This window comes from Brachyhypopomus gauderio, chromosome 6 (genome assembly GCF_052324685.1).
Source record: "Brachyhypopomus gauderio isolate BG-103 chromosome 6, BGAUD_0.2, whole genome shotgun sequence".
NCBI classification, from domain to species: Eukaryota; Metazoa; Chordata; class Actinopteri; order Gymnotiformes; family Hypopomidae; genus Brachyhypopomus; species Brachyhypopomus gauderio.
The window spans coordinates 10,624,027-10,647,189 of NC_135216.1; the positions used below are offsets into that span (position 1 = coordinate 10,624,027).

Sequence of the window (23,163 nt, forward strand, 5' to 3'; positions counted from 1 at the left end):
GCATGTGCGTGTGAGAAAGAATGTGTGACAATGAATCATTAGATCATAGAGAGATACTCTGCTGATCTCTGTAGTCTTTGTGGTGTCTCCTACAGGTTTACATATGTGTATATGATAGAGAGAGTAACACAGAGAGAGAGAGAGAGAGAGAGAAAGGAATAGACAAGAGCAATACATTAGAAAAAGAGAAAAAGGTACAGTTGAAAAGAGAGAGAGACTACCAACTATGCGTGTATTAGTACACGTATTGGTTAAACACCATTACAAGTGTGCAAAGTTCGTACTTGACATCTTTGGCCTGTCTTCAGGGTGTGACAGAACTGAACATGCTGTTTCAGTTCACATTCCAAGAACTATGTGTATCTGTCAGTCAATCATGTCAACATTCACTTTATATAAGACAGACAGAGAACCAGTGAGCACTTGTGAAGAACTGAGGAAAATAGACTACATCCTACAGGGAGAGAGGGAATGAGAGAAATAAAGAGAGAGAGATAAAGAGAGATAAATGTAACAAAGTAAATGTGATGGAGAGAGAAAGAGAGAGAGGAACTACAGTTTCCTCCTCCTTCAGTGAAGGCATCAAAGCCAACACTATCTGTCACTCTGGGAGCTCCATCAGTGTGGGAGGTCACATGCGTCTGGCAGTGGGTGATGGAGACCACAGAAGAAAACTACTCCCCCCTTCACCCCCACCCCTGTTACACACACACACACACACACACACACACACACACACACACACACAAATACACACACACACACACACACACACACACACACACACACACACACACACACACTGCTACTCACACACAGCCAGCATCACGGCTCTCCGGCGGAGCCTTGGGAGCCAGGCCACCCTCTGCCACTCCCTAATCAGCCCAGCGTAACGAACAGCACTGACTAGACATGTTCTGAACATCAGATCAACAGAGTCCAGGTACCCAACATGGTGTGTCCCACTGCAAATACCAAATGCCACTTTCACAAATAATCAAAGCCATTGGGGACATGTTAAAGGCATGTGTAGCATTCCATAGTGAATAAAGGTGGTGCCATGTCCCTCACACGCTCCACCTAACTCCATTATGCAATGTTACCGGATGACGTATAAGGAAGTTTTTGTTATATATCCTCTCTTCGCTTCTCATAAGTTATAGGACATTATGCATGCAGGCAAGGAGTGTGTAGGCAGAGAGAACTCCACATTAGCGCTCACTCAGTAGTCAAAAGCCTCGGCCACCTCAATGGGCCACTGGCTCCTTGGCTTAGTCAAGAGTCACATGAGTACAGAAGATCCCTTGAGAATTCATACGTTTGTTTAATAAAAATCAGCACCACAACCACGTCCACAATTACACCTTTATTCATTATCCCGTCAGCGCTGTTTGCCCATAGTCGTGTGGACAGGTTAAAAAGAAATGAAAATTCACGGCAGTGGGAGATGAATGGGACGGGGACGGAAATGGCGTGTAAATTCATCGCTGTGCAGAGAGAGGTGCCGATAAGATGCATGAGTCAGACGTCCAAGCTATGCGAGCGATAGGCCTCGGAGATAACATACCAGGAGCTCCTACCACTTAGGCCAGACTCCTTCTCATAAGGCCTGTAGCCCTATAGGACAATTACAGTGAGAACAGACCATTATAAATACAGAGGCTGAGAACGACTGATTTGATCCCATTTGGCAACCAGGGAGCATGTCCAGCTCGTCTGGCTTGTGGCTAGCCTAGCCGCCAGGCTTTAACCAAAGACTACGAGTCCAGAACTGTTATCCTTTATTTTCGTACCAAAGGCAGGCAGATGCGGGAGGTGTCTTCTTCATCATTAGCCAGTTTACAACACTTTCATATGGCACAGGCTAATTACCCAGCACCTCCTCAGCACTGTAAAGCCTCAGATCTTAGTGATTATAAAAGCAAGAGCAACTACTGTTCTTACAACGGTAAGAATTATGCAGCTGGTTTCGTTTCGTTTCTCTTGAAAGGGGGGAAAAAAATATTCATAAGCTAAATTAGCTGAAGGCAGGCTGTGGAGTCTGGTTCCTCTCGCTCCAGAGGGGGGGGATCAGCCCCTCCGAGACCGTGAGCAGACACAGATATTAAAGATCATCACTCAGCGCCGGTTGTCATGTCGCTAATGGAAACACGACCCTTAATGTGCGAGAACTCTGACTCTGACCTTCCCCACATTTCCATAGACATGACCATGAACCGCCTGCCCGGAGGGAGCTGTAGGACTGGTGCTCATCGCAGCAACACAATGGGGATCTTTCAAAGGCTAATTGGAATACTAGCAAATCGATGCAGATCTCCAAGACATCCACACACTCCTACACTCTTTTGCCCAGATATCTACTGACAGCTACCTTTTTATAAAACAAACAAGTAGGAATAGAGGACACATATTTTCCTTGTAAAACAGTGGTTGATGAGATTTTCCTTGGTGGTGTGTTGATCAGATTGCCTCCCATCTTAACTGAAATTCAGTTAATGATTTGACAAACAATGGCAAACAATGAAAAATGACACTGATGTCATTTTAGCAGGACGGAGAGACGTGTGCACTCAAATTAAAGTGACCGTCCAGGAACAGCCTTGCTTTCCAAAGCCATCTAATAGAGACAGGGCCGCTCACTCCCTTAATGAAGACGTGAACAGCCCCTTTGTGAGGGGAGAATCTTACCACTCAGCACTCCACAAGGCTTTGGTAATTACACATTATATGAATAAATTCATAAGCCCTGGCACAGGTAATTAACTCATTGTTTAGTAATTAGAAGCAGAGAGAGAGAGAGCGAGAGAGAAAGAGAGAGAGAGAGAGAGAGAGAGAGCATGAGTGGGAGAATAAAAACATAAACATAGCCAGGACAAGGGTGGAAAATAGAGTGAGTATCCAGAGAAAGTGTTTCAGACAAATGTCCAGGGGGAAGCCAGACATCAGGGCTGAGAGACTGTGTGTTTGTGTTTGCTTAGGGGTGGGTTGCTCTGGGTACTCGGAGGCACTGACAGCTGAGGCAAACTGAAGCGTGAGAGCCAGCCAGACATACTGCACAGTGGCAGAGCAGAGCAGCTCCTCACTCAGACCCTCTGGTCTAGCAGTCAGTCACACTTTCCACACTCAGATTGACATACTACACACACGGTGTCAGAGGGTTTACACAAGTTGGGATGGGGAGAGAAAAGAAAGAAAGAAGAAAAGAAAGAGAAAGCATGACAAGAATTTCTACGCCAGCATGTGCAGTCCGATCGGGGCAGAGCATTCCAGAGTATGAGAGGCTTTCCTGGCAGTGATCACTACTGGAGACAAATGAAAGAGATAAGACACAGAGAATGGAAGAAAGAAAGGAGGAGGTTGAGCAGCTCTCCATTCAGATGGAAAGAAAAGAGAGAGAGAGCGCACCAGGGAGGGAAAGAGTGAGGGACAGACAGACAAAGGGAGAGAAAGAGAAAAAGTGAGAGAGAGAGAGAAAGAGAGAGAAAGTGGGAGCCAAAGAGAAAAAGTATGATCTGTCAGAAGTCAAAACAGGAATATCACCGTGAAAGATTTATCTACGCCCTGCTGGCTACGACTCCAGCTGGATCAACAACCTCCATCAGCCCCCACCCCCACCCCCCAAGATGCTGCTCAACACAAACTCCACATGGCACACACACCCAGAAAAACCTCCAGCTGTTATCAGATTCATATGTCGTCCACATTGAACATGTCCACCCACACTCAAGCTTATTCTCCCCCCCCCCCCCCCAAGGATCCAGAGTGCCATTCGGGACGGAGGCCCTCCACCTCCCCACCAGAACCACCACCCCACCACTCCACCTCTTCCATTTAGTGCAGTGCACTAAACGAGATAGCGTGTGGCAGGAAGACGAACTCTACTACAGCACCGCCTTTGCTTACACATCCACAGAGAGAAGGTGATGGGTCACTCAGCCAGTGATGACCAGTAAGCACAGAATGATAGAGGAAGGAAAAGAAGAAGAAGGAGAAGGTGAAGTCTGGGGGAGGAAGCGAGCTCAGAGATATGTGAAGGTGAACCAGCAAGAGAGCAGATGCACACGAGCACCAGCAAAGAAGAAGAAGACGGAGAGTGAACGACAGAGCACTCCGGAACTTTCTGAAAGTGATCGAGTGGAGTAGAGAGGAGAAGAAGTACAATAAGAGAACAGGTGGACCAAGGGTAGAAGAGGAGGGAGGTCTTGGATCTCAGAGTCCATGTTAGAGAGACAGCACGTGGGAGACAGGAGGAAGAGGAGGAGGAGGAGGGTTGGATGTACATTTCCACAGAGCTGTGACCATAGGCTGAGCTCTTGCCACTGCTCATCACACAGTTGCTCCAGAGGGGGGAGAGGGAAACTCCCAGCATAGCCCAGACACCAGGCCTGCCCCGCCCATCACCACAGCACACACACACACACACACACACACACACACACACACACACACACACACACACACACACCACAGGCAAGTTCAACGAGGCTTTCAATCAGCTGCACAGTGACAAACTCAAACTGAGAGAGGCAGAGGCCTGGGAGGAGATGCCGGCTGGGTTCTGTACTGGTTTTGCTGGTTGGGACTGTTTGAATGCATCTGTGGTTTGACATGGAAGGGTCCAGGTGTGATCATACAGGGCACGATGAGTAGGAACCAAGGATCAAGTTGTTGCCACGGCTACAGACTAAATCCCTCATGCTGGATTCTGAGGGGAGCCTCCAGGATTCTTCATTCACCCGAGTACTTCTGCGTCTGCGTCTGTCTGTTGGGTCCACTGGCTATCTGAAACGGTACCTCGTGCAATCGTGTCGGATGTCATTAAGGTTTCCTGGGTTTCCAAAATGTCTATATAAGCTGTGAGGCAGTTCAGTGCTGGTTTGATGTGTCAAATACTGCTCTGTGCACTGAACGCCAGTACTCAATAAGGTATGTTATCTTCTAGAAGAGACGTCTCTTCAGTACGCAGGGCATGTGTGCTTTCTAAGCAGGCCGTTGTGACAATTTTCCCCATGCGCTGAAAACTTAGGTCTTCCATTAAAGAGACATTTCATGTCCTCATACAAGCCCACAAAACACTAAAGGTCCAGTCCAGGTCTTTATGCCATGGGCAATTATGGACTGCAGGGCACTCGATTACCAAACCAGGGTGTCTAGCTGGAGCAAAAACCTGGAGTGGATCAGGAGAGCGAGGGGTGAACACTTCTCCTTCAAGCCCACTCCGATCCACCATGTTCACTGACATCTCCATCCCCAGCCCCAACACCCTCTCCATTGTGAAGGTGTGGAGTGAGAGGGAAGGCTTGTTAACCAGGATCTCAATCAGGGCTGATGGAGTCTCTGAAGGTCCCGGGGGGAGCGCGCATTCACAAAACAAACACTAGCCTCTATTTATAGGCGGCCGTCGGCATGGTTACCACTCTTTGTTTGTTTGAGTCAGAAACTATTTCTGCTCTTTGCAGAAACACGAGTGGTTTCACATCTTTCAAGACCTGCGTTTCCTTCAAAGGCAACATTGTGATTTAAAGAGTCGCATCCCGTTCATGTTGTCTCAGAGTTGCTCTCCGCACTAATGCCTGTCGGTAAAGCCTGTGCTGTTGCACGTTTGCTTACCAGCTACTGATTTCGAGTGTGTCAAACGCATTGTGAGTGAACCACAGTTATGTTCCAAAGCCATCACCCGTGGAGATGGAAGGACAGCGCGTGGAATTTGAGCTGCCATTTGAGCTGAATTTGAGCGTTTGAGAGACGCTGGAACAGAGGTGTCTGGGGAGAGCAGAGAGACTGAAGTACTTCTTGTTCTTCATGACTCCGAGAATTAAAGGCACACTAAGCTTTGAAAAGCACTGACCGTCCTTCTGTGATGCTGCCTGGTTACCCAGCTTCACTCCCAGTGTTTAGAGATAAGGAGAAGGGACAGATGTGGATAAAGGGAAGCCCAGACTGTCAGGCAAACCCAGACATGGGGGGGGGGGGGTTTATGGCTTGTTTCTTTCTTTGGGTGAGCTCCCAGAATCAGAGTCAAAAGAGTAATCAGAATTTGAAGGTCTCCACATCAATACTCCCTCTTTGAAAAGTCTGCAATATGTAAGCGTGTGCATGTGTAAATGTGTGAGTGTATGCGTGTGTATGTGCACACGGGTTGGCTTCCCCCCCCCCTCTGCCCCTTGACACAGTTCTGAGAAATGAATCGAAGAGCAAGATAACCTTAATTCCACTAAGCTAGTAGCAAAGTTTACTTCTGCAACACTGCAGAGGGACAAAAGCAACTGCAGTAGATAAGACAGACAGACAGACAGACAGACAGACAGGCAGACAGACATCACATGCAAACACATGTGCATGCATGCACACACACCATCAACACACACACACACACACAGACACACACAAGTGTACCCACACCATCAACACGCATGCACCACATGCACGCACACACACACATACACACACACACACACACACCACACACGTGTGCTCACACGCACTGGCCCTCTTTCTTCTGACTCAGCAATTGTGGGTAGCAGTTTCATTTCTCGCTGAAAGCCCCATGTGAACCCAGCTAGGCAGACGGGCAGAGCAGACGTAAGGTATGCCCCTCCCACTTCCCATACAAGCACCCTGTACTAGTGCAATGCAGTCAATAAAACTCCTCCCACTTCACACTTTGAGTGCAACAAAGGAGCATGGGAAACTCTAATGCTAAAAGGCACACAGAGCAAAAAAAATATGCCAAAGGATACTGTGAAGTTTTGAAGATTCTCAGTATTGAGCTAAGAAAAACCACAAGAATGTGTGCAGGGCGAGTCAGAATGCTTCACACAGCTGAAAGAGGTCAGGGCATTTCACTAAAAACCTAGTATAACAGATGGGTTTAAACTGGTTATTAAAACCTTCACAAAAACATTCCTGTGAATGCTTGGATGATACCGTCATATGACTGACATGCACCTCTCTGTTGCTATGCCATCATGCCGTCTGTTGCTAGAACAGAGCGAGTCAGCCAATGACGGGTCACATGAGACAGTAGCCACGGCAACTCTGCAGAAAGACACCGTCGGTCCCTGTAAACCTTTGGCTTCTCTTTCTTATGCGTCCATATTTGTGGCAGCTTTGGGTTGGATTTATATAAATCTCAGATGTGTGCATGTCTGGTCACATACATCATGACACCACTGCTGTGGTTTCAGAAAACAGCAACACGAGTCCCTTTCGCTTATTTTCACATTAAGAATATTCCCTCTCTATGTATTCATGGCTTTACAGTGGTGGAGGTCCATCATCCCTCTTTAAATTACATAATCGAAACTAGTAAATGATCTGTTTATTTATTTAGATTAGTTGCAGCTTTAATAGAGCCAATGACCTCCCTGTGTCTCTGAGAATTAATTTTGCACAAATGAGTACCCTTCATGGTCTTGGCCCATAGTGAACCAATTATTTCGTAAGGTCCTGCAAGAGCTCTAAGATCTACCAACACTAACATATTAGTCATACCCACTACCCAACAACAGCTAGTCATAACCACTACCTGTCTATGGCCCTAGGCTTTGGAATTCCCTGCCTTGAGACCCAAGGTCTCTTAAAGATCTAGGCACATCTGATTCCTATTACTATCATTTGATAAAGCATTATTATTGTACAAATGCAGCCTTGATATCATCACATACGTAGAGCCACTGGCCCCTTCTTTTCAGCAAAGATCTTTACAGACTACTGGTATTTATTACAACAACCAGGTGACTCTCCTGTTCACAGGCAGTCACTACTCTCTCTCTCTCTTGTGGACTTATTTCAATATGGTATTAAATACCAGCGCGAGCCGTGAATAAGAAGCCACGACACTAGCTGAGGTCCCTGACCAACAGTAGCTCTCTATTCTTATCTAAAGTACGAAAGTACCGTTCTGGAAAAAGATAGCAGCTGGGCAAGACAGCAGCTCCATAGCCACTAGGACACGCCCTCCTCCAGCTGATGTGTGTGTGTGTTAGTGTGTGTGTATCAGTGTGTGTGTATCAGTGTGTGTGTGTGTGTGTGTGTGTGTGCGTGGCTCCTAAGGGTTTTCCCCTCTGTGAGGAAGGATTCACAGCACAGTCGAGTTCTCCTATCCACATAAGCAGCTGTGTTTGTGTTACTGAAGGACGGACCAGGAGTTCTTTGCCCTTTACCTTCTCCCTCTCACGCCCATTAACGCACCATCGTTCTCACACATTTAGTCTTTTCTGCTACCTTTTGCCCCGTCTATCACTTTTCTCTATTACTCTATCTAACCCTTCTCTCGCTCTGGTTTTCTCTCAGTCAATTCAATACAATTCAATTTAAGGTAAAGAGTTTGGTCTCTCTCCCTCCCTCTCCCTCTCCGTCTCTGCTGCTGTCTATGTAATGTTTTGATTCATGTCTGAGAAGCACAGTGTAGGCTAGCTCTTTAATTATCATCAACTAAGATGATAACCTTTGACCGGATATGTAGGACTACTGCGTATTAATTTAGAACTACTATATATTAACAAAGGACAAAAGCAGTTAAGGCTGAAACATGATGTGCGGTATTATGTTAGTAATAAGTGAAGACAAAAGAAAAAAACAGAGAAAAGGTGAAGACGCCACACCCAGACGAGATCTGTCCTAATCTTGCTGGGATACAAAACGTGCTGGCACACTAAAAATCACTTTAATGAAAAAAAGGCCAGCAGCAGCGAGCAGGTATCCCAGCGACAGGAGCACATGGTTGGTAGAGCGCTGCCCTTTGAAATGCAGATGCTGTGTGTTTGTGGAAGGGGGAATGCCCAGTTCCATCAGGAGCAGGGTGAGATTCCTTCACAAAAAGAACTCGCTGCCAGTTTTCCAGTTCCAGAAGTTACCGAACAAGCAAGCCAAAGTCCAGGTGCCGTGACCAGTCTCGCTCACACACCATGCGTGGAGCACATTAAACAGCATACGCCCCATCAACCAGGCGAATGTACTGCCCCTCAGCAAGATGGCTGACCTCTGATCTGCGGGACCTGCGGACACCCCTGACAAGAGTGTATGCGCTACGGAAAAACTCACCACACTCACACAAAATCAGAGAACAGAGGGACACAGACGGGACAGAAGAGTTGGACAGAAGAGACGCGGGGGTGTCCTCACTCCGGTGTGCCTGCATACCCCTCTAAATGGGGCCGGGAGTGGAATGCAGAGAGCAGAAGCACTCTGGGGGTAAAACGGAGTAGAACCCAGACATCACAGCAGTCACTGCGTCTGGGCCAATTGGGACTAATTACAGCACCTTAACAGAGAAGAAGGGACACGGGGGTAGTTATGGGGCATGCCCACAGACAGACCCAGCACCACGGTAGTCAGCATTACCCAGCATTCCACACGGAGTGGTCCGGAGCTGTCTAGTGCCAAGACTTTTGAAGCATTAGCCCACCCTGATCACAAGCACAGAGGTCTGCTAGGATCTCTCTCTCTCTCTCTCTCTCACACACACACACACACACACACACACACACAAGCAGCAAGGGCTGTCCTTGCCCAGGAAACAGGGTTTCCATTCACGCAATTCAACTGGAGGGAGGAGTTGTCGGAGCAGACGGCGTCTTGCTCCGTGAGCTTGTTCCTGTCTGTCTCTACAGCACAGCTTTAGTGCAGTTCACACCGCAGCCAGTCAGCAGAGTGTGTGATGGCCGTCTAGAGTGCACACTCTTCCCCCAACACGCCAGCAGAAAAGCAACTCCTACATTCTCGCTCCATCTGTCTCTTTTTAATGGAGAAACATGTTCTCCTCCGTGACCTTGACTCCTACTCCCGCTTCCTCTTTCTCTCCACATCCCGTGTGTGCCACGGCTCGCTGACCCATGATGAGGGATAAACGCGGATGAGGCATGTGCGTCAGGAGGGCGTCCCGTCCACGTGCCGTGGGCTGACTTTACCTTAGGTGGCCAAGACACCCCAAGCCCACTAATCTGTGCCATCTCTGCTACAGCTGACTGCACTCTAGCATAGTATCATAGCACTATGTACCGTATGTGTGTGTGTGTGTGTGTGTGTGTGTGTGTGTGTGTGTGTGTGTGTGTAATGGAGGAAGAGAGAGTGTGACTACACCACCAAACTCTTGTAATCTTTAGATCAAGAGTTGCATTGCCAATGGTTTTACAGTGTGAAAAAGTTTATATCCCACATTATTGAACATTTTCTCTCTCTCTCTCTCTCTCTCTCTCTCTCTCTCTCTCTCTCTCTCTCTCTCTCTCTCTCTGACAGGACAAGGTATACAACAAATTATCTTAAAAACATTCTAGAGAATTGAAAGTCTGGAGCCAGTCCAAGCACACATAACACATTCTGCAGATTGACACAATACACAGACACAGGAACAGGGAAGTGACGTGCACAGAGAGAGCAGTGAGTGTAGAATCAAATGTAGGTAATGATGTCTTCTGATCCTATGCACGCATTTTACAGCATGAAGCAAAGGGCAGCCCAATAACTAATGAGTGCGCTGCATATGAACTTGTCAATTTTTAATCAGGAAGAAAATAGCCTTTGTTTGGCATAGGATGACACTGTCTGTTCCATAGCAGAGTCCCTCTTCCAACCCTGTAGTCCCCTCAATGATTCACTACAGTTGCTATTAAATGTACTTAAGGTAAAGTTATAGAGTGCATGTCTGTCCTTGAATGTCTCTGCCCACCTGTGCCCGTGTGTGTGTGTGTGTGTGTGTGTGTGTGTGTGTGTGTGTGTGTGTGTGTGTGTGTACTGTATATGAGACATGTCAGAAGTCGTCAACATTCTACTCCCCTGAGGCTTGTATATGACGACCCTGCTTATGTAATCAAGGTTGAGGTGACAGGAGGCAGCACACACACACACGCTGACATGCATGCCCAATCACACACAAACACATGCACATACACACAAGAGCTGTTTTGCATTCCCGGCTGAGCAACAGTGCTGTTACTTAATGCACACTGGGGCCAGTGATATCTACTGAGATGTGAGCCCTCCTGGATTTCAGCCAAATCGTCAAAGCCTGAAAACTTTCCCAAGTGCCCTGGGGGACGCTGGCTTTCTACAATCAACAACAGCCACTGTTCAGAGCCTAGCAGCCAGTAGTTGGTGTATGTGTGTGCGCGTGTTTGTGCATGCGTGCATGTGAGTGTGTGTGTGTGTGTGTGTGTGTGTGTGTGTGTGTGTGTGTAAGGGAGAGGAGGCCAATGACATCCTGTAGCTGGAATGGGTGGGTGGTGACTCACTAAAACGAGCCCGGCCCTTATCAGGAGAACACTGGAGCAGAAGACAAGTTCTGTTGATGAACTCTGGCCCTACAGCGCAAAGATGTCACACTCCATCTTGAGAGGAATTCTGGCTGGCAACCCCCTGCAGAACAACACCCCCCCCCCCCCCCCCCCCAACCTGGTTCACGTGCCACCGCAACAGTTTTCACAACCTACTCACATCACCTCCAACTCTTAAGACATGCACAACACTCCTGAACTCACACTACACCTACACTACACACAGCACTCTCGCTCTCATACACCCACACAGACACACACAAACACCCATGTACTCACACACACACACACACACACACACACACACACACCCATGTACTCACACACACACACACACACACACACACACACACACACACCCATGTACTCACACACACACACACACACACACACACCCATGTACTCACACACATTCCTCGCTGTTCCATCCTGAAGATGAAAGACTGAAAGTAGGACAGAAGATGGGGGTAAAAACATTTTTAAAAAATACTGTGGTGGGAGAATCGTAGAGGTTCCATTCTCTCCCACCGATACGCAGCCCTGGAGCAGAGCCCCGATCGGCACAGCCGAGGCAGACCAGAGCAGCGAGGCCAGAGACACGGATGGAGGAAAAGATCTGGAGGCCTTTAATTAACTATGAGAAGACTGCCGCGTGCTTTTAGCAAACGCAGCAATGGCCTCTGCCATGCCAGTGAGGACTACGCAAAAAAACATACGGACGAACATGGTCTTTTTTCTGACCTCTAGTAGATCAGCCAGCAAACGTGACTGTACAGTGGTGACTAACTGCATAACCAAAGCTTTAAAACTGTCCGCGTGAGGAAAACGTTCGTCAAGCTTGGCGTGCACGACAGTTCGGTATCACTTCACAACAGTTCAGTATCTCTTCGTGTCATCTTTTGGAAGGCATGAAGGGATTAGCCAACCTCACAGGCAGCTGGAAACCATCCGTGAGGTTCAGCAAAATTCAAAGAAAAGGAACGGGAGTGTAACTTGGACGCAGCACTTCTGAACAGTCAATAAACACACGGAGAGGCCAGGCAACCTTTTACCACGCTAAAAGCAAACAGCCCCCATTCAAGTCAAAGGATTCTCGCTATGGAGGATTTAGCCTCCAGTTTAGAAAGACTAAAACAAGAAATCTGAGTAATGATGGGTAATGCCTTTACAACGAAGAATTACTAATCTTTCTTTAGAAGGTGAAAATCAACAACGACCGCATGTGCATGAATGCATAAACAGGAACAGGCTTGAGTAATGTTACTAGCGATAGAACCCTCAGGTTCTGCATTTGGCAAAAAGTCTTAAAACCCAGAGCCTATTTTGCAAGGGTTCAATCAAACATGCTAATCCAGCAACTTCTAAGCAAAGCAATGCATGCAAGACGTAGAACATATAATTGGCAGATTTGTTTGGAAGATGCTGAACTTACACTGATGTTTTCTGTGAACTCTTGGGAGTCATGACCTAAAAGTGGTTTTGGGATTTTTTTTTGTTTGTTATTTTTTGAAGGGGGGGTTGTAAAAAATGTTCTGTGAAAACCACTACACAGAAATAGTCCCACCGTTCTACACACTAGCCTGTTACCTCTCTGCTACCAGTTGTGCTAGAATGGCCAAAGCTCTCCTCACGAAGTGACCGAGGCCACGCTGCTCTTGTGCTAAGGCTAAATGAGTTTATTGCAATATAAGCGTTCAAAATCAAATCATTTCCCCACAGGAAAAAGAAGACCCTCCAGCCCCTCTCTGGCATGCATGTCCTGATGTAATCTCCAAAGCGACAGGAGCAGCAGCTGTCTCCCTGAACCTCTCCCACTGGTGACCCCAGACCCCGGCGTCGCTGAGAAGGCCAGTCCCCGGAGAGAGCGTTTCTCCAGCCGGGATCTGGGGCTGCTGAATCTGTTTGTGCGAAAAGGGACAGGCAGGCTAGGACACACACAGCTTTCTAGCCAGGAAGGTATCAAATATTTATGTCGTGTTTAATAGATCCTACACGTTTGAGCAGTATGTTTGTGAGGATGTCAGGACTGATATAGGTTCAGCTGCATGTAGTCGCAGCTAAAGGGCGTGTGTGCACCCAGCACCCTGGTGCTCACATGTCTGCCCAGCCACTCTGCCTACAGTGGCTATATGAGCATGTGCATCTTATTTTCACTACCCGAGGGCCAACCGCCCACTGTAAATGCCTATGTGTGTATGTATGCCTGTGTGGTTGGGAAGGCGTGCTTCAGGGGAATTGTGCTAATGACCTGCTGTGCAACATTAGCAAACAGCGCTAAATCTAGAAAGAAAATCATCAATTCTTCCACAGGAAAGAAAACTGTCTCGGGTCAAATTACTACAGCTAGAATGATCCTTAATTCCAGGCCCAACTCCACTTCACCACGGCCTCCATTTCAGCCATGGCTGGAATCCTGCCCTCTCATGTCACAGAGTAGTGAATATGATCCGCGTCTGGGGGGGGATCGCTCGGCAGCGTTCGACAAGCAGCGGGACCCTTTCTGTCCTTGACTGGGTGGTCATTCTCTCGTTCTGATGCAGACCGAGGCGCTCGACCTAAACCATCCTCCTCCCCGCAGGTCTTCTGCTCATCGCCTACTGTGAAGGACAAAGGGGTGACATCAGAGGACGCAATATGGCTGCGCATTCAGGGTGTTCCCTCTGACTGGCATTCAACACGCTGATATAAGCGCAGAACGCTCTCTGTCTGCTCTCCTCGGGCAGTCCATCCTGTCTGCGCAGCACCCCGACCCGCGCAGACGGGTCAGATGTCACAGAGGCCATGGACTTATCACCAGTTGGCTCGCTGTGGGTGGCAATGGCAGAGGTATTCACGACCCCGGACAACGGCACAAACCTGCATTCCTACTCTCCGTGTTACGTACGCCACTCCCTGCATGTCGAAGTTACTTGTTAGCTGATGCAAACAAATTTATATATATATGTAAGATCATAATGCAATACACATCCTAAATATATTTTCAAATTGGAAGAATTATTTAGTGAGTGAACAGCAAAGGAACCAACATATCTTCTTTGAAATGGGCAGCAAATACTGTAGCTCAACGTTTGTACCATCATGAAATCACTGTGCATTGTTTACAGGATCTGTAGTTAATCATTATAAACTTTGTGGGGATTAGGAATTGACAGACACTCTTCTAGAGTCCTTCCACGGCAGTGCGAGTGAAGAACTCCTTCCCCTTCTCTGTGCCGACGCCCAGAATAGAGCATCACATCGTGGCCCCTTGGATTAGCCTCATTTATCTGTGTCAGGGCTCATCAGTCGGCTGTCTGCTGCTCATTCAACCTGCCCCTTCCATCCAAACGCTGCTCCGACTCACAACTGTTGACGCTCCGCATGTCAGAGACGGCCTCTTTACCTCAGAACACTCCACTCATCACCGCCAGGACCTTTTACCAACACTCTCGAAAAATGCCACGTAGCCAAAGTTAGCAAAAATATTAATGATAATGGAAGAATTCATTAATCAAACAGACGAAGGTTATAAATGAAACCTGCAATGCTCTGCTAAGGTGGGTGTTATATTAAGCTTATGATGACAGGAATTCCATGAATGTTGAGCCTCAGTTTTATCTGTGTTTGATGTACCCTTGGCTGTCTAGCGCACACGTTTTTGGAAAGGTTAATGGAAAAGGGGGAAAAGCGTGAGACGTGGAGGACAGGCATGCTTCTCTGGCTGCCACCGCAAGCTCGCTCGCTGGAGAGGACTTCAGAGAGAAGACGCGTGGCAGATGGGGGGGGGGGGGGGGGTGGCCTCCCTCCCTACCTTGATGACAACACTGACGAGGGCTGTTGGGCAGTTAGCATCGTTTTAGCCCCAGTCTTATCATGGCACCCACAGTTTGACTCAGCTTGAGTGCATTAAATAAAGCTTGAAAGGAAAAAGCCCCCTAACATGCTTCCTGGAAAGCTGCTGGTGTTGTCTTTCCAATAACGTAAGCACCTCTCGAGATGAATCGGCCGCAGGTCGGGGGTGTCATAAGAAAGCATGCATAATAAGGAAAATTTATGCTGTGCCAAAAATAACATTTGTAAGGGTGGGTTTCGGTATTCCACAGATTGTTTGTATCAGTGCTGTTTTCCTGTTATTCCTGAATTCCTTTCTTGATGCATATCCTCCTTTGCGCAAGACACGATGGGCGCTCGAGCCGTGCATGAGACAACGACGTCGCGTGGCCCCCTCTCCCCGCACGCCGGCCGACCGCTGGGAAGCTCCCAGGGTGGGGGGGGGGGGGGGGGGGGGGGGGGTTTGAGCGGTTCTCCAAAGCTGCAGGCTTAGTCCTGAAGGTGCTTCCCAGAGGGCTTGTCAGTCAAACCCCTGATAGCCCTTCAGTCAAACTTAAACCTATAATCTTTCTTTGATAACACATGGTATCTATTCCACAGCATGAGGTAGAGGAAGAGGAAGGGAGGGGATCATCAACCCGAGGCCAACTGGGGCTTGATGGGGGAGAGAGTAGAGACCTTCAGGGGTCGAGGTGGTAACTGGTCTTTGGTGCCCCCACTGGTCTGCTGAATGCATCAGGAAGAAAACCACATTGGCTCAGTTACAATCGCCCTCACTTGTTTGCAGCTCGAGGGCTCGTTCCATGCCAAGTAGATGTATCCAGCACCATAACAGTGCTGGCCCCTGTTTATCGGCTACAAGCATCTGTACACAACATATCAAACAACAGGACCTGGTTTCCTTTGGGGCAGTATCTATCAGAACAAAATGAACAACCTTGTGCATCCCTTGTTGTCAAAAGAGGAACAGAGATATTGACGAAAGATACTGAAAGTCATTTGGTCACGCCTGAATACTACCAAAATTGTTAGAATGAGCAAGTGAAACAGAAGTCTGATGGTAAACCGACTAAAAATAGTTTTATGTCATATTTTTTTTCCACTGCGGGTTCCTCATTATACACAGAGGGTTTGGAAGCTGGGAGGTTTGCCCTGCCCATCATAGTAGAGCGAACATTATCAAATATGTATCAAGGCCAATAGGGGGATGAAGAGAGGAGGTCATATGGATTAGTACCAGAACCAGTTTGATGTAAAGCGCACACAAGTCCACCCAGGAGCGCTGCCATCGGTCACATTCATTACAGACCCACACCATTACCTCGCCCACAGCTGCGTGGCAGAAAAGGAACCCTTCTCACAAACCACAGAGGGGTATCTAGCCAACCGGTTTACTAATGTGGCTGGTTCAACAGTTACTTTGTAATATGTGCACTGGTAAGGTAAAACATGGCTAGACTGACATGTGCATGATTTATTCAGATGACTATTTCCACTGATTTGCAACACAGGCACTGTTCTGTACTAAAACACTTTGCGTGGTGGTATAGATTCGTCATGGATAGCTGAACTGGGGTAGTAATAGCCGATGTGGGCCATAAAAGCTTCAAAATAAAAATTCTTATAGTCCTATTACTGTTTAAGGTTGTTTCAATGTTCAGTTCGGCAACAAAGAGAGAGCTTCAATTGAATGCGCATAACGTCCTGACGGAGTCGCGAGGAAGAGAAATGACCCGCATAGCATCTTCCACTCACTGGAGAGAGGAATGTTTCTCATCTTGACATCAAAAACCTCGATGTGACCATGTAGTACAAAAGCAGGTTGCGTTTGTGTATTTCACCAGTAGAGGAGGAGCAAAAGAATCAAGCTGAGATAAAAGTGGCCTGGTGAGGTCTGGAGCCAGCATCATTCACAACCCCACCCCCCTCACACACACACACACACACACGCCTTGTCTCTATTGCAAGTTCTTTGCTCTTCGATACTACGAGAGGAACTGACTACTATGAAGTAGGGTGTACTACTGTGGGGAGTTTTTGAGTACTGATAAACAGAAAGTGTGGCTGGCCTGATCTGCTTTTGCATGCATACCTGTGAGGGAGTGTGTGCACAGAGCTTGTCTGGATAGGCCTAGTTTTACAGTGTTCTTAGGAATAAGGTGAAGCCAGGTTGCTATTGGTCTCTCCCCTCCGATGTGTAAACAAATTTCTGGTTCGGCTGGCTCTCCTTGGCCATTGGCTGAGACTGTCTCTGTCAATCACGGTGGCATTATGTAAGCAGTATTTGCAGGTGGAGGTGTGTCCATATTTCACAGGCACTCGAGCATGAAAGGTGATCCTGCACCTGTCACTCGCGCAGCATGGTTCAGCAAACGGAACCCGTTACAACACTTTTAGTGCTTTCAAAGCGCCCTTGCAGTTAAAGAGAAATACTGACACAAACGAGTACCAAGGAGCCCGTGGCAGGTGTGTGTGTGTGTGTGTGTTACTCAGATAAACGAGCTGACGTACGAGAACGCTCGCGATTAGGCTAGACTTTGTGTTTTAATTACTGCTCATTAGCATGTAAAAGTACGGGTTCTGAGCATGGATTAACACAGCAGGTTTGACACAGTGCAACACGCCATAACCAAACATATGAAAGCCTTAGGAGAAACTCGGCAAAACATGCCCCTGGCACCATTTTCATTATGTAATAGCATATTTGTAGGCTAGCCAGAAGCTTTTCGAGGAATAAAGCACGTATTTCTCCGTTTCGTCGTAAGGCTTGTATAATTGCTTCACGTAAATCTGCATTAGCAACGTCGCCGTTTCGGTTACTACATGCATTGACGCCTCCGTATCAGACTCGTGAGAATATGACATGTTCCGCTTGGAAACAGCATATCTGCTCCGGCTTTGCTTCAATTAAACACGACCAACTTGTGCACCTAAAGCGAGCCCTCTGTTCGACTGCATGATGATAAACTGGTAATAGCTCATTTTTTCCATTTACAATAAAGTTACCTTTCCAAAAACTCCAATGCTCACATTTCGTAGTGCATAATGCATAAATCATACGGACGTAAACAGTGTGCAGAACACCCGTAAGCATTAGCAGGGATCCCAACAGCCCATTATATAACTGGCGGAGCTGGACCCAGTGACATCACGGGCGGCGCACGAGCGCGAGTGTCGCTGGCGGAGCGGCACGCGCACGTTTTAACTTGCGCCTAATTGTTGAAATGGGACGAGCGCACACAAAACGCGCAATATTTCCTCACTCGCGCTCGCTGGCTCCGTGTTCGCCGGTCAACTACACAGTTTGAAGTCCAGCAGGATATTTCTGCTAGAAAATAGCGTGCACTTCCGCGATTGTGTTTTTTACGGTCCGAACCGTTCCCACAACCGTGTTGACTCAGCAAAAGTGCAAAAAAAAGCCACACGACGAATGAAACGCGCAGACAGCGACGTGCAAAACGCGTTTACGAGGATTTGAACGCGTAGCAGCTGTAGTGGCGCAGATAGGAAGCGCTCCTGCTGCACTCCCACCCCGGCAACAGCGCTCCCTGCCCGGGCTCCATGAAACCAACTAGCGCTCTCATGTTCCACTTTATAACAGTTGCACATTTTCCATTCAAAATTAAAAAGTCCTGGGACAAGGTCGCGCAGTCCACCTAAGCGCATATTACCCACCGATCACGGACAAGTGACAAAGTAGCATAAACAATTTCTAAAGGATTCTTTAAATGAACGTCAGACTGATTCGCTGCGTGTTTTTTTTTCTTCCAGCCGGGTCTGTTTTTTTTAGTTCTGAAGTGGGAGGAAAAACAAGCGGCTGTGGACGGACCTACCGTGTGGTGCAGCGGGGCGGTGAAGTGTGCGGCTGTCGGGGCTCCCCGCGCCCGCGTCGCCGCTCTATCGTCTCCCCTTACTGCTACAGCGATGCGTGCTGCGGCGGAGCTGATCTCGCTCTCTGCTCCCACCTCCCGTGTGTGACCGAGTGAGCGCCTGTGTGTGCGTGCGTGTGTGTGAGAAAGAGAAGGCGTGCGTGTGTGTGTGTGTGTGAATGTGTAACCCAAATATGGAGCAGTTGGCCGGCCCCGTTAGCTAAGGCTTTGAAGCCTAAACTGTATTATGAAAACCGGGGGATGGGTGATGCCTTTTGCTGATGTTAGATTCATCAAAACAATTCTGTATTATATGTACTAAGATGAAATCAGAATGACAGAATTTAAAATATAATTATTGTTCTGTATTTCATTGCTTTTAGGACATGTAAGTACAAGTGTTTGCCAACAATATTGCTAAACAAAATGTTTTAGAGATCTTTTTAATCAGCACCGTTTTTTGTATTCAGTGCTTCGGCTAATTTTAAGTACTGTAGTTGTTAACTTATTCAAGAGTGAATTATAATGTTTTCAGAAATGTTGCCACCATTGCATTTCAAACCCTCCTCGATGGTTGATAACAGATTTATATTTAACTGTCTCTTTTATCCAAAGGGACTTGCAATTATGAATTACAGTTTGAGATGTTGAGGGTTAATTCTGTGGTGCTTGAACTGGCAACCTTCTTATTCCCACTCAGATACCCATGTCAAGTACCAAATGAATGAAGGTCATTACTCAGACATGTTCAGACAGTACAGGTGAATGGTGGTGGGCATAATTGCCAGTGCCAACCCTGGAGATTAGAGCACACAGTATAGCAGGCTGTGTGTACACCAATGCCGGTTTAAATCCTATAAGTAGACCATTTAGAGCGTTCTATTTACAGCTGGAATTGTCATTTAAGTAGCGTAATGTATGTGCAATTGCTGTCACTGTTTTTTCCCTTAAATGTGGTTTAGATGGGACTTTCTGAAGTGTTTGTGCTTGCGTTACTATGGAAACCAGATTCTTTGAGCAGTCCACCTGGGAATGTATTATCGTTCCTAGACAGTTCAGATGTACTGACTAGAGGATTTAGGACAGGCAAAACAACACCTCGCCTGCACCTTCTTAGGACTTCAGTATTTTAAACACACTCGCACAAACATAACCTCACATAAACATAATTTCACATAATTAAAATCTGAAATGGTACAATCTTAAAAATAGACGATTGTTCAGGTGAGAGTTTGACAGACATAAGGGGGAAGGTGACCATTAATTGGAAAGTATTTGAAAGCAGGGGCTCACCAGTGAGCTACAGTATGTGGGCTCACCAGTAAGCTATGTCTGAGGGGATTGTCCTCCAAGTATTTGTCAAACACATGCACAAAAAATACCTTCCACCAGGACCTCTGAGATAGTTAGAATGAGGTAGAGTATGTTGCTGTATGCCAAAGGGTTGTAATGTCCTTCCAATTTAAACACAATTAAATCATAAAGAAGAAAAGATGAGGTCTTTGTGCTTGGTCATATTTTGACTATGCACAGAATGAGGCGTGGGATTTACAACAACACCCCAAACCCAAACTGTGTACACGTGTGCATGTGTGTGGGTTTGTGCACCGTCCCCTGAGCCGCTGACTGCCTGTGAACGGGAGAGCTGCGGTTTCTCCAGCGTGCCACTAGTCTGCAGAGTGTAGTGTTGCACAAATACCTCAGTGATAATGAATCGTACTCTACGAGCATCCAGATGGATGATCAAAGGCCAGCTCCCAGCTCAAAGCTTCAGCGAGTTAAAAAAAATGACATGTGCAATCATAGTGGTACTTCTGACGTGACACATGAAGGGAATGTTCACGGGAGCAGTTATCTGTGTCGGGCCGTGCCCAGACAGTGAGCCTCTACCTGCATTCACAGGGCAGCTTCACATTCCTCTGCTCTTGGCCACGTCAGAAATCTGTCTGAGGATTAAACCGTACGCCACTCGTCTCCATCTGCAAGCGTTGTCACACTTCCTTTAACCTCTTAATGCTGCTTGCAAAGTAGTCATGGAGGCACCTCTCCATCCCTATGTGAAATGTAATGTACATTGTCAAAATCTCAGGCTATGTTTAAACCGCGGTTTAGTTATGGTACATTTGAAGGGCCAATGTTTACAGATACCAAAGGTTGCACCCCCTCTACTGGACAAATCAAGAAATGTCTGAAGATTCACCACAAATGTCTGAAAAAAGGACCGCTTACATGACAGCTGCTAACATGCATGAAATAATAATTTTTACACTTTCAGAGTCAGACTGAATTTCTTGCATAACATTACAGAACAATATCATCATTGTAATTATTTCTTCACAATACATGCATTCAAAAGACTTTTAATATCTGCTAGTGTGTAATAGAAATGCATAGAAATACATCCATGTATCATGCAATAGAAATATATTTCACCAAGTATATATAAGCACTCACCTCTTTAAATAAGTTATATGTATTCAAAAACCATCCTTTTATTTATCCTCAATTACCTTTCATCGTTAATGTTTCCAGAACAGGCAAGAAAACACAATCTTACTGATGATAAAAAAATCAGTAATGTTAAAATTATACCCATGATGTAGCATTCATGTTGCAACTACTGAAGGGAGTGTATAGTGTTCAAGAACCACCAGATTCATGGAACATTCTGGTTTCTTTACTCTGGACTCATTCTGGAAGTATTTCCCTGATTAAGGAAGCTGAGCGACCTTTTCATTTTCAGTTTACTTTAAATAATGCATGAACTCCACAGTGGTGTGAGACTCCACCCGCTCACATCCTCCACCCTTCAGCTAGAATTCTCTGGAATCTTTATTACAAACACTGAGCGCTCATTCTAACAGATGTGGATTCACTCTCCGTGTTTTCTCCATGCCTGTTTAACATCATAGCATTTCCATATGACTGTGTGGATTATACATAAGGGTATGTGTAATACGAGAGGGCAGGAATTTATGATGCTGATACCTGCATATCAGGATTATACCGTCCCTCTGTAGTGGTTATTACTTCTGTGTCCAAAAATGAGATATTTAGTGGATATGACACTATCTCATAGGGCCACAAGCCATGCAGCAACACAGCTGGTGTATAGGCACAGAATATCTAGTGCTCTTCATGGAGAGGCAGCTTCACCACTTATTTTGTGACATGAGTCGGGCAGCCGGAGTGGGTGGACAGGGCCCGAGTCATGGTGCCAGCCAGCGTGGCAGAGTGATCATGTGGGTCGGCATCACAGGCCGTGTAGTGATGCGGCCTTCCACACGCACAGGCCGGGTTCCTCCTCCGGCGTTAGGCGAACAACCCTACGTACAACACAGCAGTGGGTGTTTTGACTTGGTCCTCCAGGCCTTTGATTTGAAACGAAATAATGAGTATGCGGTTAAAGTGTCGAAGGTCAGATTTCGTTTGCAAAGATTTTTATGTATATTGGATGAACCTCATGGAATTCACATCTAAGAAATCAGAATAATATCAGGTCCAATTGTCCTAGGGTACAGTCTACATTTGCAGACATGTAAATGACTTTAAAGACAAGTGTTTCTTATTCATATTCTCCAGCAGGAGAATCAGCACTTCTTTCTCTTATATTCTTCACCTTATTAAGCAGTGAGGGCATTGAAGCTCCAGGACTAGACATTTGTGGGTTCCTAATCTTAGTATTAAGAGCACCCAACTCAATCAACTCGTTCAGCATAGACAGATTAACTTCAAATTTGAACCAAGTTTAGCCCTAATTAGCACTTTGTAATGCATCAGAACAAGCAACGTCAGCAAGACATCATTCCTCTTCTGAACCAGAGGACTGGATCTGAATTGATCCGGTAGATCAAAAGGACCTCGTCTTGCACTGCAGGGAGGATCTGAAGCCGGGTCGTCTGACTCCCTGCACGTCCTCCCGCTCGCAGCCGTCCTCGGACACTTAGCAGATCAGTCTTGATCTTTCACAGGTGCTGCCGCCATTCCTACCAGCAGGAAGGGAAGGAGGTGGGGGGGTGAGGAGCACAGAGCAAGGGCACCAGTTCATGAATCGGTGAATCAAGGCTTCGGGAATACGACACTGATTCACTTTTCATGATATGAATACGCAGGTCTTGCGATTGATTTTGCGTTGCAATAATGAAGAGTGTTGGATGTGTCAGCACTGGTGTCTCTGTACGTGGTTAAACATTGATGAAATATTCCCCTCT

The 23,163-nt window shown here is 46.8% G+C and overlaps 1 protein-coding gene across 5 annotated transcripts in view; it reads right to left on the reverse strand.

Annotated features, from left to right (window-relative positions):
• atxn1a (ataxin 1a) overlaps nucleotides 1–19,117 on the reverse strand; it is a 64,784-nt gene extending 45,667 nt beyond the window's left edge. For 4 of the 5 annotated variants that reach the window (XM_077008619.1, XM_077008615.1, XM_077008616.1 and 1 more), the window contains exon 1: nucleotides 18,917–19,117. The gene's annotated coding sequence lies outside the window, so the exon portion shown is untranslated. Of the gene's footprint in view, nucleotides 1–18,912 lie in introns of all 5 variants that reach the window. The other variant, XM_077008617.1, reaches the window with a different exon arrangement.
• Nucleotides 19,118–23,163: the final 4,046 nt, after the last annotated feature.